Source organism: Equus caballus, chromosome 28 (assembly GCF_041296265.1).
Source record: "Equus caballus isolate H_3958 breed thoroughbred chromosome 28, TB-T2T, whole genome shotgun sequence".
NCBI classification, from domain to species: Eukaryota; Metazoa; Chordata; class Mammalia; order Perissodactyla; family Equidae; genus Equus; species Equus caballus.
The window spans coordinates 32487330-32503736 of record NC_091711.1 but is presented as its reverse complement, the minus strand read 5'-3'; the positions used below and the strand labels follow the sequence as shown (position 1 = coordinate 32503736).

At 39.7% G+C, this 16407-nt stretch overlaps 1 protein-coding gene across 3 annotated transcripts in view; it reads left to right on the top strand.

Annotated features, from left to right (window-relative positions):
• Positions 1-16407, top strand: part of C28H12orf42 (chromosome 28 C12orf42 homolog) — a 164904-nt gene that overhangs the window by 34176 nt on the left and 114321 nt on the right. Inside the window, exon 2 of one of the 3 annotated variants that reach the window (XM_023631510.2) lies at positions 10881-11027. The exons of the other annotated variants lie outside the window; for them this stretch is intronic. The gene's annotated coding sequence lies outside the window, so the exon portion shown is untranslated. The remainder of the gene's footprint in view (positions 1-10880; positions 11028-16407) is intronic. 3 annotated transcript variants of the gene reach the window in all.

Here is a 16407-nt window from a genome sequence, read left to right as displayed (position 1 = left end):
TCCTCTTTCAACGCTAGCATTTTATGTTTGTCTGAACGCTCCATCTAATTAAAATTCAAAAGCAGGCTAAATAAAATCAGGAGGGTAGTTAGCAAATTTATTAAATAATAACGGTATTCAGCATAAATATTTATAGGCTGAATTTAGGTTACCAATTAGAGTTTTGTTCTTATAACGCAATCGCATTCAGAAATAAGTTATTTTCCAAGGCTCATTATATGAAACTTTACCTATTTTGTATTTATTAATTAAAATTTGTCGTTGGCATAGATCATTTCCATTTAAAAGTGGATGCACTTGGATGGGTCAATCTGAGAGGCCCAGGTAGAAAAAAAATCTAGCTTTCCTGGGGTCTTTTCCAATCTTTTTCCGATATACTTATAGACAACCTAACAGGAGGGCTAAATATGTGTTTTGGGAACCAGCCAAGCAGACGTAAAAATGTCCTCCCCCCAAATAAATGAACAAATGAACAAAAATCCACTAAAACAGAGAAAACTTTGGCTTTCTGTAATATGTCAGGAAATTTGCAATCAGCTAGATCCCAGCATACATGAATACTTTCTAACGTCATTTCATCTAACATGAATCTAAGATCTAAGAATCTAATCTAAGAATACTTTCTAACATCATTTCATTACATAATATGTAACGACAATTAACAATAGTAAATATTTATTTTGCTCAGGTGTTTGAGGGGTTCCCCAATCTGGTCTGGGCCTGGCTGGTCTCAGCGTGGCTCCCTCACACACCTGTGGTCAGCTGTCGGCTAGATAGCTCTGCTGATTTTGGCCAGGGGATGGGTTGGCTGTTGGCTGATCTAGAATGCCCGTGACTGAGAAAACTGATGATCTGGTTCTGCCCCACGTGTCTTTTAGCCTCCAGCAGGCTAGGCTGGACATATCCTCATGGAAATGATAGAGGGCAAGAGTGCGCAAGTCCAGTAGTGCACCCCCTTAAAGCCTATGCTCATATTTGCATTTGCTAGCATCCCATTGACCAAGGCAAGTCACATGGCCGAGCCCAGACTGAAAGAGGGAGGTGCCACAAAGTTACATGGCACAGGGGCGTAGATATGGGGATAGGTGAACAACTGGGGTGGTTAATGCAATCTACCATGTGAGATAACATTTTGAAATGTTACACGATTTATTTGGCATTTTTAAGAATTCTTGCTTTTTTTACGTCTTCTACCTGTTTAGACTGAATTAGAATTTTAAAATAGCATTTCAGAGGGGCTGGCCCCGTGGCCGAGTGGTTAAGTCTGCACACTCTGCTGCAGGTGGCCCAGTGTTTCGTTGGTTTGAATCCTGGGCGCAGACATGGCACTGCTCATCAGACCACGCTGAGGCAGCGTCCCACATGCCACAGCTAGAAGGACCCACAACGAAGAATATACAACTATGTGCCTGGGGGCTTTGGCGAGAAAAAGGAAAAAAAAAAAAATCTTTAAAAAAAATAGCATTTCAGAAACAATGGCCTTGGAAGCCAGCTTTGAACTGTAAGAGTCGGGTATCTGAGAGAGAAAAGAGTTTTTTGAATTCCAAAGGCATTCCTAGAAATAAGCTTGGCAGGTTGATTGGGGGTTATCATTAGAAAGTAGATTGGATCCTGGAAAAGATTATCTGCCAGCTTCCTTCCAGATAGAGAGGAGAAGGAATGTCTTTCTGGGCTAGAGAGACTGGGAGAGCCTGATGAGATATGGAAGGGAATGCCCAGTGGGTGGGGTGGTGAGTTGAGCGAGCGAGCGAGAGAGAGAGACAGACAGACAGACAGACAGACAGAGAGACAGAGAGACAGAGAAACGAAACAGCCATGACCTGAAAGGGCTGCAGGAGAAGCGGCGTCTTAGGAGAAGCGGCGTCTTAGGAGAAGCGGCGTCTTAGGAGAAGCGGCGTCTTAGGAGAAGCGGCGTCTTTAGGAGAAGCGGCGTCTTAGGAGAAGCGGCGTCTTTAGGAGAAGCGGCGTCTTAGGAGAAGCGGCGTCTTTAGGAGAAGCGGCGTCTTAGGAGAAGAGGCGTCTTTAGGAGAAGCGGCGTCTTAGTGAGAAGCTGTTTTCAGTTAGAATGGTTTTCTCAAAGTGTGGTTCCGGACCAGCATCATCAGCTAGGACCTTGATCCAATTCAAGATCTTGGGCTCCACCCCAGACACAGTGAATCGGGAACTCCAGGGATGGGCTCAACAACTTACGCTTTAACAAGTTTGTATTAGTTATTGCTGTGTAACGAATAGATGTTGCTGTATGCCAAAACTCAGCAGCTGAAAACAACAAACATTGTCTTACAGTTTTTGAGGGTCAGAAATCCAGGAACATCAGCTGGGTGCCTTTGGCTCAAGGTCTTTCATGGGGCCACGGTCAAGCTGTTGGCTGTGTTGTGATATGGTGAGGCTTCTTCACTTTCTGGCTGTAAACAATGTCTCTTTGTCTGGGCTTTAGGCTATCTTCCACAGCTTGTCCAAAGTGGAAATAACTCTCAGCTTTCTAAACGATGTTTAGATGGACCAGCATAGCTGTGTCTATGCTTGGGTCCAGACTAAGTACACACGCAAAAGATTTGGACATTATGAACGTGATTATTTTTCTTGAAAACATCTTATATTTCCATAGCACTTTGCAATTTCCGAAGCTCTTTTCCATGTATTTTTTTCTTTTAATCCTTAAAACAACCCTAGGATGAAAAAAGAGTAGCTAGTTTTACAAACATTTTTCTATTTGTGTAAATGGAGACTCAGAAAGATTAAAGGTATTGTATAGAATACCGGATGTGGATGAAGTCATTTAATACAAATCTCAGTTATCCAAAGGAGAGAGCCAAAGCCCAGAGAAGTTAGGGGACTTGTTCAAGGTCACACAGCTGGTACATGCAGACCTGAGTCAAGAATTCAAATCTCTGGGCTCCTATATTGGAGCTCTTTCTACCATAATCTGGTATCTCTAATTTGATTTCATGAGCATAACTGTAGACATCGTAAATAGATATCATTTGCGTCCACATGTCTATAAGTGTTATGGAAATATTTTATAAATGCAAAGTGCATCTGGAAGGCAGTCTATGCATGTTTCTCTAATCAGGAATGTATTGTTCAACTTCTCGGCAGACGTAAAATTTCCTGACTTTAATTTGTAAGCCCATGATATTGTCTGTCCTCTAAAATGGACAATATAATGCAGGATTATGTTATTACGGGATTTTGAAGAGCTGTTTGTCATCCTCAAAGTAAGAGGAAATTCTGATGTAGCTTAAAAAAAAGGACCCTGTTCATTGTCTGAGCTAAGTGGCTAGATTGTCAGCAGTCTTTTGCATTCTCTCCCAGCATATGCTTGGAATGGCATATTTGCATAAGTGTAAGACTATAAAATAAAATTTCACCATAATGCAATAAATAGGGTCCAAAAATTTTATTCTCATAAAACGTGTTGCTTCGTTGGAGGCTAACGGCAGGCAGTATTTTTCGTCAGTCTTTACTGTCACAAAAACCAAAGAAGTAAAGATCAACATAATGGTGTTTACAACAGACTGTATATTGCACTGAAAAAAACTCAAATTTATCACAGTCACATCGTAACATGCCCCTGATACACTCGTCTCAGTGATAAGAACTTAAGCTTGTTGGAGGATGGGAGCCAATTGCCAATTATCTTGTATCCAAATTCACATTTAACGGAGGCAGTTATGCTCACATGTATATATTTAGCTCTTAATTTACAGATGGCTTTTTTTACTGGTCTGTTTATAAATAGGTTGTTTATAACTCAAGATAAATTTTTTATAGAAATTTTCCACCTGAAAATGTTTACTAAGTGCCTGAAGCTGAGCCTTTAAGTGGCTCATAGTCTTGTGGTTGGGTTCTGAAGCTAACCTCAGACACCTTTTTTAAAAAAAATTATTTTATTGAGGTCACATTGGTTTAAAACATCGTGTAAATTTCAGGTGTACATCATTATATTTCTTCTGTCTAGACTGCATCGTGTTCACCACCAAAAGTCTACTTGCCATCCGTTAGTGTACTTATGCGCCCCTTTACCTCTTTCACTCCACCTCCCTCCTTCTCCTCTGGTAACTGCCAGTGTTTGTCTTTCTCTGTCTGACTTATTTCGCTTAGCATAATACCCTCAAGGTCCATCCATGTTGTCACAAATGGGACAATTTTGCCTTTTTTATGGCCGAGTAGTATTCCATTCTATATAGATACCACATCTTCTTTATCTGTTCTTCAGTTGATGGGCACTTAGGTTGCTTCCAAGTCTTGGCTATTGTGAATAATGCTTCAATGAACAGAGGGGTGCACATATCTTTTTCAAAGTTTCATGTTCTTTGGATAAATACCCCAAAGTGAAATAGCTGGATCATATGGTTGTTCTATTTTTAATTTTTAAAGAAATCTCCATATTGTTTTCCACAGTGGCTGTACCCCACCAGCAGTGTGGGAGGGTTCCCTTTTCTCCATATCCTCTCCATCACTTGTTATTTCTTGTCTTTTTTTTTTTTTTTTTGGTGAGAAAGATTCACCCTTAGCTAATGTCTGTTGCCAATCTTCTTTTTTTTTTTTTTTCTGCTTGAGGAAGATTCGCCCTGAGCTAACATCTGTGTCAGTCTTCCTCTATTCTGTACGTGGGATGCCTCCAAAGCATCGCTGATGAGCAGAGCAGGTCCGCACCTGGGATCCAAACCTGGGCACCTGGGTCGCAGAAGCAGAGCCCATGGAACTTTAACCACTCGGCCGTGGGGCTGGCCCCCTTGTCTTTTTAATAATTGCCATTCTGACAGGTGTGAGGTGAAATCTCATTGTAGTTTTGATTTGCTTTTCTCTAATAATTAGTGATGTCGAACATCTTTTCATGTGCCTGTTGCAAAAATGTCTTCTTTGGAAAAATGTCTTTTCATATCCTCTGCCCATTTTTTGATTGGATGTTCATTTTTTTGTTGTTGAGTTGTATGAGTTCTTATATATTTTGGAAATTAACCCCTTATTGGATATATGATTTGCATATATTTTCTTTCAGTTGGTGTGTTGCCTTTTCATTTTGTTGATGGTTTCCTTTCATGTCAGAAGCTTTTTGGTTTGATGTAGAAACCTTTTAAGGCAAAACTGTGGCTCCTATTGAGCAGGTAGATAGTAACTCAGCCCGAGACCCCAGCCCTCAGGCTGCTGGCACTGGACCCTTCTTAGCAGAGATGGCTAACTGCTAATCAAATCTTTTTACTGTTGCTCTGGAGTGCACAGCTGGACCACACTTCCCAGCCTGCTTTGTAGCTGGATGTGGCCATGGAATCTGATCTTGTCAACAAATACGTGTGGAAGCGATGGATTTTGTGTCCAGGCTTGGCCCATGAAAACCTCCCCCAGGAATTCCTACACTCTCTTCTTTTCTGTCCATTGGCTGGAAGACAAATTCCCTATTCCCTAGGGGTTGACCAAGCGGAGGTCTTTGACTCGTTGTGTTGAAGGCTGCCTGCTACACACCTGCATTTATTGTTGGATATACAAAAAATAAATTTCAATCGTATGAAGCTGCTGAGCTTTTAGGATTTGTCAGTCACAACAGCAAGCATTGACTAATATTCCTTATGAGTCCTGTGCTCTAGGAGTTAAGACTCTTTGGTCTGTGCTTTGCAAGAAGACGGGATGGCAGCAAGGGAATGAAAACTGGGAGGAGGCTCAGGGTACAGAGAGCTCTCAAGGCAGCTGAGGAGGAAGGCTTCTTGAAGTAGAGATATAGAGAAGGGCACGGGGATAAGGATCCTTTAATGGCGGATGTTGGCCTAGCTGCCAAAGAGTGTCCTCTAGCTGTGGCAGAGGTTCCGCGCAGAGCAAAGGCAATGTCATTAGCAGCTCCTTTTGTGCATGGCTTGCTTCATGTAAAGACCTTATTAGTTGGGGATTGGCTTTATATATCTAAGTGCTCCTTTTGGAAACATCTAAGTTTAATTCGAGGTTGTGTCTACAGCTAGAGAAAAAGTGAAACCTAATTAGGGAGCTGTGGCAGCCCTGAGAATTCACCCTTCAGATCTGTCATGAGGCCAAGCATGGTGGGGGTACTGAGGCCTGTCCTGGGAGACAAGAGACTCCTCTGATGGCCAAGCTTGGCGTGAGGACTCCCTGAAGTTGTAGATGCACTTTCCTTAGATTGCGTGGCAGTCTAGGAAGCTTCCACCCAACCTTCCTTCTTTCCTTTCCTCTCTCTTCCCACAGCGTCAGACTTACCCTTCTCCATTTTCTCCCACAGGTATTTCCCCTAATAAGTTTCTAACATGTTTAATCTGTCTTGGTGTCTGCTTCTCAGAGGATCTGAACTAACTAAGAAATTATTCTAATCTTTCTGTTTGGATGTGTAGAAAGGGGCTGATTCTCTTAACATGTGAGGTATATCCATGGTTATCTCATCTAGTTCCTTGACTAGGTGAGATTCCATTATAGGCCATGTGTGGTTGCCGTTGAGCTCTCTATGGCATCCTGGGTAAGGTATGGTTACAGAGACCCCTGTGGTTCACCCAAGAATTGGGACAACCAAGTTGCCAGAGCCACTGGGAAAGAGAATTTCTTGCTTTTAAACTCAAGGATTCCTGATGGAGAAGGGAAAACAAAAAAGGATGAATGTTTACTAAGACCTTGCTAAGCCAGATGTTTTCTATATGGGATCTCCTCAGGTTATTAAGCGAAAATCCATTTCGAGGAGATATTTTTATCCCAGAGAAGGGATAAGGTCCAGAGAGGTTAAGTAATGTGCCTAATGTCACACATGTGATGAGAAGCAGAACTGGTATTTGAACCCAGAGCTCCTCTGTTCCACAAGCCATCGTACTCTTTCTACTTCTCAGAGAGCAGGTTTGCAGTGAATTCTGGGAAAAGTACTGTCTGTTTTCTTTCTTCCAAGCTGGTGCTAGAAACCTACTCGTTTCAGAGTCTGTGGAGGACAGGCCTCCTCCCAGGGTTTGTTGGATTCCTCCCTGCCCCCCCGCATCTTCTTTATGTGAAATGCCTCATAATTAAAAAGTACAGATTCTATACAGACACAGAGGCTTTTCAGTATAGACCACATTTCCAAAAGTGGTTATTATGCATGGATGTGCTTGGAGAATTAGATTTCTGTGGTTGTGACTTTAATTGCCCTGTCTAGATATGTGATTAAGCTTTTGTTCTTTGTTTCAAGATGACCAGTCAGTGGAGTTGTGTCGTTTTAATTTTATCTGACGTGTAGTAGGAGAACAGGCAACAGAGACTAATCTTTTTTGTCTCTTCTCCTTCTCAGTTTCTATGATGATTATTTCAATAGTTTTGGGTCTTATTAAGCACCAAGAGTGACATAAAATAGAATTATGTTTTGGCCAAATTGTTGAGTGCAACGCGGAGATTTTTATTTTAAAATAAGTGTAATACAAAGGGGAACAAAGATTAAATTTTACTTGAGCCTTTACCATCCACATCCCTTCCCCCCCAAGACAGAGCATATAAATGTGAAGCTTGTGGAAAGTTGAGGAAAATATAGTTTAATATAAAATTTTAGGTCCCTATCTTTGAACATCTGTTACTACGGCAACTGATTTTAAAGCTTGAAAGACCAAGCTATTCAGGCAACTTAACTAGATGTTTTTGAAATTATGGGAACTAAAAATATTTTTAAAACAGACACAGGTAGACCCCCATTCAGCTGACCTGGCTGACACAACAGTAAGACAGTACTGTGACAACTGGAGGAATGGCACAAAAGAGTGCAGTCAAGAAACAACAGCTTCTGCCAGGAGAGCGGGCCTAGGCACCAAGGCTGTCATTTTCTCCCTGTTTTCAGGGAGATGGGAGCTGGATGGAGCTCACAGCATCCCTGCTACACAAGGACAAGGGCACTATAAGCTTCATCTTTTCTGCACCTTTCAGCCACAGGTGAAGGAGCAGACAAACAGCTTCCAGGGCGCAAACATGGAGAAGAGAAAGTAAATTTCCTTAGAGAAACACAGTACACACCTTGGCAGCGGCTTCTTTTTCTAACTATTAAAAGTGACTTTTGGGGGGCAGAAAATGATACAGAAATGTAGTCGTATCTACTTGTTCATTTGGAATTGCAAGCTCCCAGAATTATTCCCTTATCATTATATGCATTAGGTTCAAAGTAGAAAATAAATAAAACAGATGTTTCGAGTGACTTAAAGAAATGAGGGTGAAGTTCTATGAATACAGCCGTTCTTCAGTACATATCGGTGAACAAGTAACTGGGGGAAAGATTACTAACAGGGGAAGAACCACCAGGCTGGGTGTTCTTTCCCTCTGTGTCGTATGCGGACTGCCTAGGCTTCTCAGAAATTGCATTTTCAGGACAGTAGTTGGAGTAGGTAATCTCTTTCTTTGAGAAGTCTTTTCATCATCCTGACGAACTTTTCCAAGCAGATGATATTACTTTAAAAATCATACAAAGAAAACATAAATACCCAATGACTGCATGCAGGATTTCCCCAGGTTGTTAATTTGTTTGGTAAAATAATACAGAAGAAACATCCTTGAATCTGTGAGGAATTTCTCAAATAAAGTGGATGGGTTCCGATTGAAGAGGGAAATTCCAACCCAATTTCAAAGGTCTACTGATAAACCTCAACCTTGACCAAGAATTGACTTTTGTGGTATGCAGTACCATGTACCCAAGCAAACATAGAGGAAACAGCCAATGTTCAATTTCCAAACACTTACTTGGTTTTGCTATTGGTTCTCCCCTCATGTGTGCTGTCTTTCTGTTGTTTGCATAACAAGAATGGTGAATATTGAGTTAAAAGTCTCCTTTTTCTGGTACAGTGAACATGGCAGTCCTAAAACTGTGGGGTTTTGAGCCCAAACATTAGTGAACTAAGGCAGGGCTGAAAGCTCTTTGCACTGGCCTTTGACAAAGTTTGATAAATCCCTTTTGTTTCCAGAAAATGTCCTGTAAATGTCAAAAGCTCTCATATTCAAAGGGTCTCTGTTCTAGAGACATAAGCAACACCAAGATCAAGTAGACAAAGAAGAATCTGTAGGTCTGGAATTCTTAGTAGGTGAAGTCTATCCTGGATAAAGTAAAAAGGAATATTGTACAAGTAGATGTGTTCAGTAGAAAACAAGTAGATGTTTTAAATGTCTGCAATTTATCTTATAAATGCTTATTCTAAGCTTGACAGGATAAAAATTAACACGTAGGTTCATGTCTTTCTTCTTCTCTCTAAGGAGAGGAAAAGACAAAAAGATGAACAGGTTTATTCTTAAGAGAGAATCAGTGAAAGCAGAAGAGGAAGCTCATATGTGCAGGGACCTCGTGGTAGAGAGAGGGGACACCTCAGGCAGTGTGGAGAGGAGCAGAGAGGAAACAGTGGACAGCAAGGTGGCAGGAGACAAGGATGGTGCGGGTGACAGTTTAGTTGAGGGAGAACAAAAGACTCCCAGGAGATCAGAAAAGATATGAAAAATTTAACAAACATTGCTTTGGACCATAGCTTAGAACCCCCTTAAAACTTAGAGTTATAAAGATAGACATTTCTGTTTACGCCACGCTTCTTTAAAAATCATTTCACTCCAAAAAGGCAACCCTCATACTGTTGGTAGGAATGCAAACTGGTGCAACCACTATGGAAAACAGTATGGAGATTTCTTTAAAAATTAAAATACTGGGGCCAGCCTGGTGGCATAGTGGGTAAGCTTGCATACTCTGCTTTGGCAGCCAGGGTTCGCAGGTTCAGATCCTGGACATGGACCTAGCACTGCTTTCCAAGCCACGCTGTGGGGGTATCCAACATAAAATAGAGGAAGATTGGCACAGGACGTTAGCTCAGCGGCAATCCTCCTCAAGCGAAAAGAGGAAGATTGGCAACAGATGTTAGCTCAGGGCCAATCTTCCTCACACACACAAAAAACCATACTTAAAAAAAAAAAAGACTGAAAGGATAGACCAAAAAAAGTTATATTACTCTAGTTCTCACCACAAGAAAGGAAAATTTTTGTAACTATGGCGACAGATGTTAACTAGACTTATTCGTGGTGATCATTCCGCAATATATACAAATATCAAATCACTATGTTGTACACCTGAAAGGAATACAAAGCTATATGTCAATTATGTCTCAATTAAAAAATTATATCACTCAAGAACTAGAATATAATAGTGATTGGTTTATAAGCTTTATACAAGTAATTCAGATGAATTCAACTCAAGAAACATTTGTAGCTGTGGGAAACTGCAACATGTACTCAGCATCTTGAGATGGAAATCTCCATGGTGTCCTTTTACACTCTTTTGCTACCTAGTCTCTTTGCTATATTATCTGAGGGATACAAAGATGAGAAGGACAGAGTCCTTCCCTCTGAGAGCTAATAATACAGTAGGGGAAAGCATTACATGCTACTAGGTATAAGACTCCTACTCTTACTAATAACAGTTACATTCAAGCAACTGCAGGAAGGAATATCCAGAAAGAAGGAAAGCCATGGTATTGTTATTACTATTACTCTTGCTGTAGATTGGTGATGAACCTGTGGACTTTTCAGGAAGTGGTGCTGGGTTAATTGATTCTTTATAGAAAAAAAGAAAAAAATGGTCTCATACTATATACACAAATCAATTCAAGATAGATTAGAGGCAAATATAAAAGAAAAATCTATGAACCTTTTACAAGACAATATTGAAGAACATCTTCATGACCTCAGCCTAGGGAAAATTTTCATAAACAAGACACAAAGAATACCAACCATAAAAAGAAAGTCTTGATAAATACAATACATTAATAATTAGTTCTGTTCATTTAGACACAATGAAGAAAATAAAATGATAACCTGCAAAATGGGAGAGGATATTTGCAACACACATAATCCAGAAAGTATTAATATCCAGGATACGTAAATAACTCTTTATAACCTTTTCATTTTAGAGAGCAAAGACCGCAATTGAAAAATGGGCAAAAACTTGCACAACAATTTTACAGACTAACCGATGTTAATGGCCAATCAGAATATGAAGATGCTTGTTCTCATTAGTAAACCAAAGAAATGCAAGTTCAATTCAAAATGAGATAGCGGTAAGTAGATATTATGGGCTGAATTGTGTTCCCTTAGTTTCATGTGTTGAAGCCCCAACCCCCACAAACTCAGAGTGTGACTGTGTTTGGAGATAGGACTTTCAAATAAGTAATTAAGGTTAAATGAGGTCATATGATTGGACCCTAATCCCTTCAGACTGGTGTTTTTATAAGAAGAGGAAATTTGGACACACAAAGAGACACCAGGAATGTGTGTACACAGAGAAAAGACCGCATGAGGACACAGAAAATGGCCATCTGCGAGCCAAGAGAGGCCTCAGAAGAAATCAACCTGCTGATGCCCTGACTTTAGACTCCCAGCCTCCAGAACTGTGAGGAAATACATTTCTATTCTTTAAGCCACTCAGTCTGAGGTTTTTTTATGGTGGCCCTAGCAAACCAATCTAATGAACCCCCCTCCTGCCCCCACCAAAAAAAAGACAGATTAAATAGAATGGTAATGACAACGTGGAGCAATCAGAAACAGTACAAATTTATTCAACCAGTTTGAAAAAAACAATTTTGTATTATCTCGTATATTTGAATATATGCATACTTTATGACTCAGCAATTCCACTCCCAAATATATAACCTAGATGAGAAACTCTTGTATGTATGTATGAGGAGCTTATGTTCAAGAATGCTTATAGTAGAAAAAACGAACAAAACAACCAAAAATTGGAAAGAGGCCAGTTATGTCTTTCATGAGAATATATAACCAAGTTGTAAAATATTAACACAATGGAATATGATATCACAATAAAATGAATTAATTACAGCAACATGTGACAACATTGAATGATTCTTAAAAATATAATGTTACATGAGATTAAGAAAAAACAGGTCATGGAAGAACAGAAAGTGTTAGTCCATTTACATAAAGTATGAAAAGAAGTGGAACCAAATGATGTATCGCAAGGGATACAGATAGATTTGCTAAAACTTTTTTTTTTAAACAAGAGGATGAAAAGACCAAATTCACAAAATGTTTGCCCCTGGGTGGATGGCATAGGAGGTGAGTGGGTATTTACAAGGAGGACACAGAAAGCTTCAACATTTTTGGTAAATTCTTCTCTATAATCAGGATTGTGGGTTCACATATGTTTATTGTTACACCTACTAATTTATACATAGCTATCATATTTTTTAATATATCAAATATATAATTAAAATTTCAAAAATAATCTGTTTATGTATTAGCAAAGACTTTATCAGGTGCTATAACAGAGAAAGCATGTGTACTAGTATTAATTTCAGACAAAATAGATTTCAAGGCAAAAGACATTTAAAGGGAAAAAGAGGAGAATTCTGATATTTATATAAGGATCAATTACTTCAGAAGGTATGATAGTCAATATAGCATATATGTATGTATGTATACATACATCAAAAATTGATAAAGGGGAAAAGAACTTGCTTATTTGTATAACTGAAACACCTACCACGAGACACTGAGTGTAGATGAGTCTTTAGGAGAGAAATAAATGAATCAAGGAGACAAAACTGAGTATGGCCATGGAGGATATGAGTAACACAATTGACAAGTATATACATACGTATGTGTGTTTGTGTGCACATATAACTACCAATAGAAGTTAAAGATCATTTAAATCACATTTGGAAAATTTACAAAAATCAATCAAGTACTTATGTATTATGTACACAAGAACACTCAAACAAATTTCAAAAATTTTATATCACAGACGCCACATTGATGACAAAGAATTATGGAATAAAAACTTAGGAAATGCTTCTGATTTTACTCCAAACTTTTAACTTGGAAGTTATAAACTAAGAACTGAAGAATAATGAAGGAGATCCTTCATATCAAAGCCTGTTGGAGATCACCCTCGTGGGGTCCAGGGGAAAATGTGATTCTTTAAATGGCATTTTATTAAGAACGACACACACTGAAAAAAAGAATCAAGCTTTCAACTTAAGCCAGCAAATGAATAACAATGCCAACCCTCATAATTACAGTTAGTGAAGATAAAAGCAGAAACTATTGAAGTGGGAAGCAAAACTAGTGAAACTGATGTGTAAACCAAAAGTTGCGTCTTTGCAAAGTATGGTAAAATAAACCTTTGGCACATATGGTAAAGAAAAAAAAGAAAGGGGGCCGGCCCCATGGCGCAGCGGTTAAGTTCGCAAGTTCTGCTTCTCAGTGGCCTGGGGTTCGCGGGTTCGGATCCTGGATGCAGACATGGCGCCGCTTGGCACGCCATGCTGTGGTAGGTGTCCCACATATAAAGTAGAGGAAGATGGGGACGGATGTTAGCTCAGGGCCAGGCTTCCTCAGCAAAAAAGAGGAGGACTGGCTGTAGTTAGCTCAGGGCTAATCTTCCTCAAAAAAAAAAAAAAAAAAAAAAGAAAAGAAGAAAAAAGAAAGGTAAAGAATTTTTATTTGATATTGATGATAAGATACGCACAGATTTTAGAAACATTAAAATGTTAAAAAGAAAATGTGCAACATTAAATTTGGAAATAGGTAATTAAATCAAGGGCTTGGCCACACCCGCTCAATTTGATATTGTCTGTGAAGTGTATAGTAGCCTCTCTCTTTCACATTCTAACCCCTGAAGAAAATAAGCTGAGGAATGACGCCAACTCAACGCGACTTCTTATGTTGCCTTTCGTAGTCTTTGTGGTACGCGTCACCTTAGTTCAGTAGGGTAATTTCAGCTGAGCAAAATGTTGGAGAGCGGAGGTCTGAAACAGGTGGTTCGTCAGACGTCAAATGGAACGTCAGCATTTGCTTATAGATGTGGTTTTGTTGTCCTGCACAGTATTTTAAAATTTTTCCAATTATTGCCAATTTGAAAAAAAAAAAGGAAATCTAGAGATTTCACTTAAGAATCCTGATTTCTGTCCTGGCAAAATTAGAGCTGCTGAGGGTCAGATGGGGCCTGTGCTCTTCCGTTTACTGCAGTCCCCACTGGGGACTGTGAAGAGAGAGAGACCTCGGTTTTAATCCCAGCTCTGCCACCCACCTATGGGATTGTTTCGGGAAAGTTACATAACCTCCAGAGAGCATCGTTCTCCTTATCTGCAGAGTGGAGGAAATATTAGGCTTATAAAGTGATTGTTAACGTTAATGGATATTGAATGTGGAAACCTACATGCGTATGAAAAATAGTATATATGCATAATTTCTAAGGCAATTTATTTCCCTTTCAAATAATATGGAAAATGGTTTTTTTTAAAACTCTTTAATATATCTATTATTCCTTAACTCATTTCATCTTTCATTTCCTTTAAAACAATCATTTGCAACTTGGAAAGCATATAGTACAGTGTCTGGCACATAGAAGATGCTTAATTTATCTGTTCATTCAAGAAATTTATCTACATTGTTCTGATCACAAAGCACTGTGATTTGGTGATTTGTTAAAAGATGAAAATTCAGAGTATATCTGGATGGGAATAGAAAAGGTGGCACCCGAAAATACAGGGAGCTGGCAGAATGGAGGGCGAGTTAAATTTCAGTGGGAAGGAGCCAGGATGGAATAGTCTAGGCGCCATTTGCCAGATGGGAACGTCAATGACAGGGTTTGCCAGGGAAAACTACCTTTTCTTCAGACTGCAGAAGGTCTAGCAGTCTGGTGACTAGCACGTCTCTGCTGCCCCGTGCTTGGAAATGTTCTTGCTCGCAGAACTGGCATCCCTAGGTCACTGAGACCCCAAAAGCAGCTATGAGATCATTAGTCACTTCTCTCCTGGTAGAGTGTGTGCACATTTGTTATAGTTAGTGGCTGGCGTTACCTTCTTGTAGAAATCTAGGGAAGTGCATGTACATCAGATTCTATAATTTGGAATAAAGGTTAAGAGAAATCCGTAAAAGTGGAGGAAAATGAGCATGTTGCGAACATTTAAGCGGAAGTTTTAAAGGTTATGATACAGATTCTTGATTTTTAAGAGAAGAATTTGTCTTTAATGATTGGATTTCCTTTAAAGTGGAATGACATTTCTCCCTTTCTCAACAGAAGTTTCTGTTTTTCTTTTTGTCATTTGAGAACACATTTCCTGGTTTCACAATTGCCCATCTGAAAATCGTACCAGAGCCAAAGGATAAAGGATGCTGCCGTGCACATCCTGAAGACAGGGTTTGCCTTACGTAGCTCCCAGGCCCTCAGTCCACGATTACTACTCCTGAGGACCCCTCCATGTGAGCTCCAACCATTCATACCCGACTGAAGCTTCATCAGACGCTGCTCACAGCCTGAGAGGCTGTTGCTCCTATGTGGCAGATCCACACAGACGTCTGAGTTCAGAAATGTATAAAAAACAGGGACATATTGCGGGGGGAGGAAGAGGTGACACGTTGTTGGTCATGTGTGGAAAACATTTCTTAAAATAACCCAGTTTATTGCTCCACTTTTCCTTTTTCTCTTAATGATCAAGTTTCAGCATGAAGGCATCACATCTGAAGAAAAAGTTTTTGCTCATTTCTGTAAAATTTGGCCCAATCTCTTGGGCTTGTATTAGTATTAACAATGGCACTAAAGTATGAGACCATCTTGCAAAATGTAAATTTCCTCCCCCTTTTCTCTTCACTCTTCAAGGAAATAAACTTTCTGATGAGCTTGGGTTGGGGAAGGGTGGCCTAAAACCCCATGGGCTCTCTGGAAAGTACGATACCTAGGAGTCTGAGTACTTGGAAGGAAATAATATTGTTTTTGACAGAGTAAAGATAATTGCTTATCAATTACAAATGATGCAGGTTGCATATAGTCAACTGTTTGCTTGCTTAATAAATGGATTTATTGCTTTCCCATTTGCTGGTATGCATTAATATCCCCAAATTAAAAAATTGTAGAAATATAGTAAGATTTCACTCATTGCTAGCGTGGAACAATGGAGCATTCTCAAGGTGTGCTCCGTGGGCACATGTGAGCTCTGTGGGCACATGTGACTTAGTAAATGTTCAATGTAAAAATGTAAAAATGTGAAATTGTCAATGTTGAATGTAAAAAAAGGTTCTGTGGTCAAGGTTTGGGAACTTTGGCTAAGCCAATATATTTTGCAACTCACCAAGAAGGAAGTTGCAGTGCGCGGTGAGTGCTACAGTGATTTGGCCCCATGCCAAGGACCTGCATCCCTCCTTTGACGCGGTATCAGACAGATCTGAGTTAGAATCCTGCGCCACTCTGGGCAAATCACATCACCTCTTTGAGCTCCACTTCATCTGCAAAATAGGTTTAACAGCACAGACTTCATAGTTGTGTGGTGAGAATCAAATGAGATAATGCATATAAAGCAAGCAACGTTTTTACATAAGATGGAGGATAATTTAAAATTTATGCCTTCATCTCTAATTTTGGAGTTACGGGTTTCATGTGAAATACCCGTGTGCACGAGACTAGAAGTGAAGAAGCAGTTC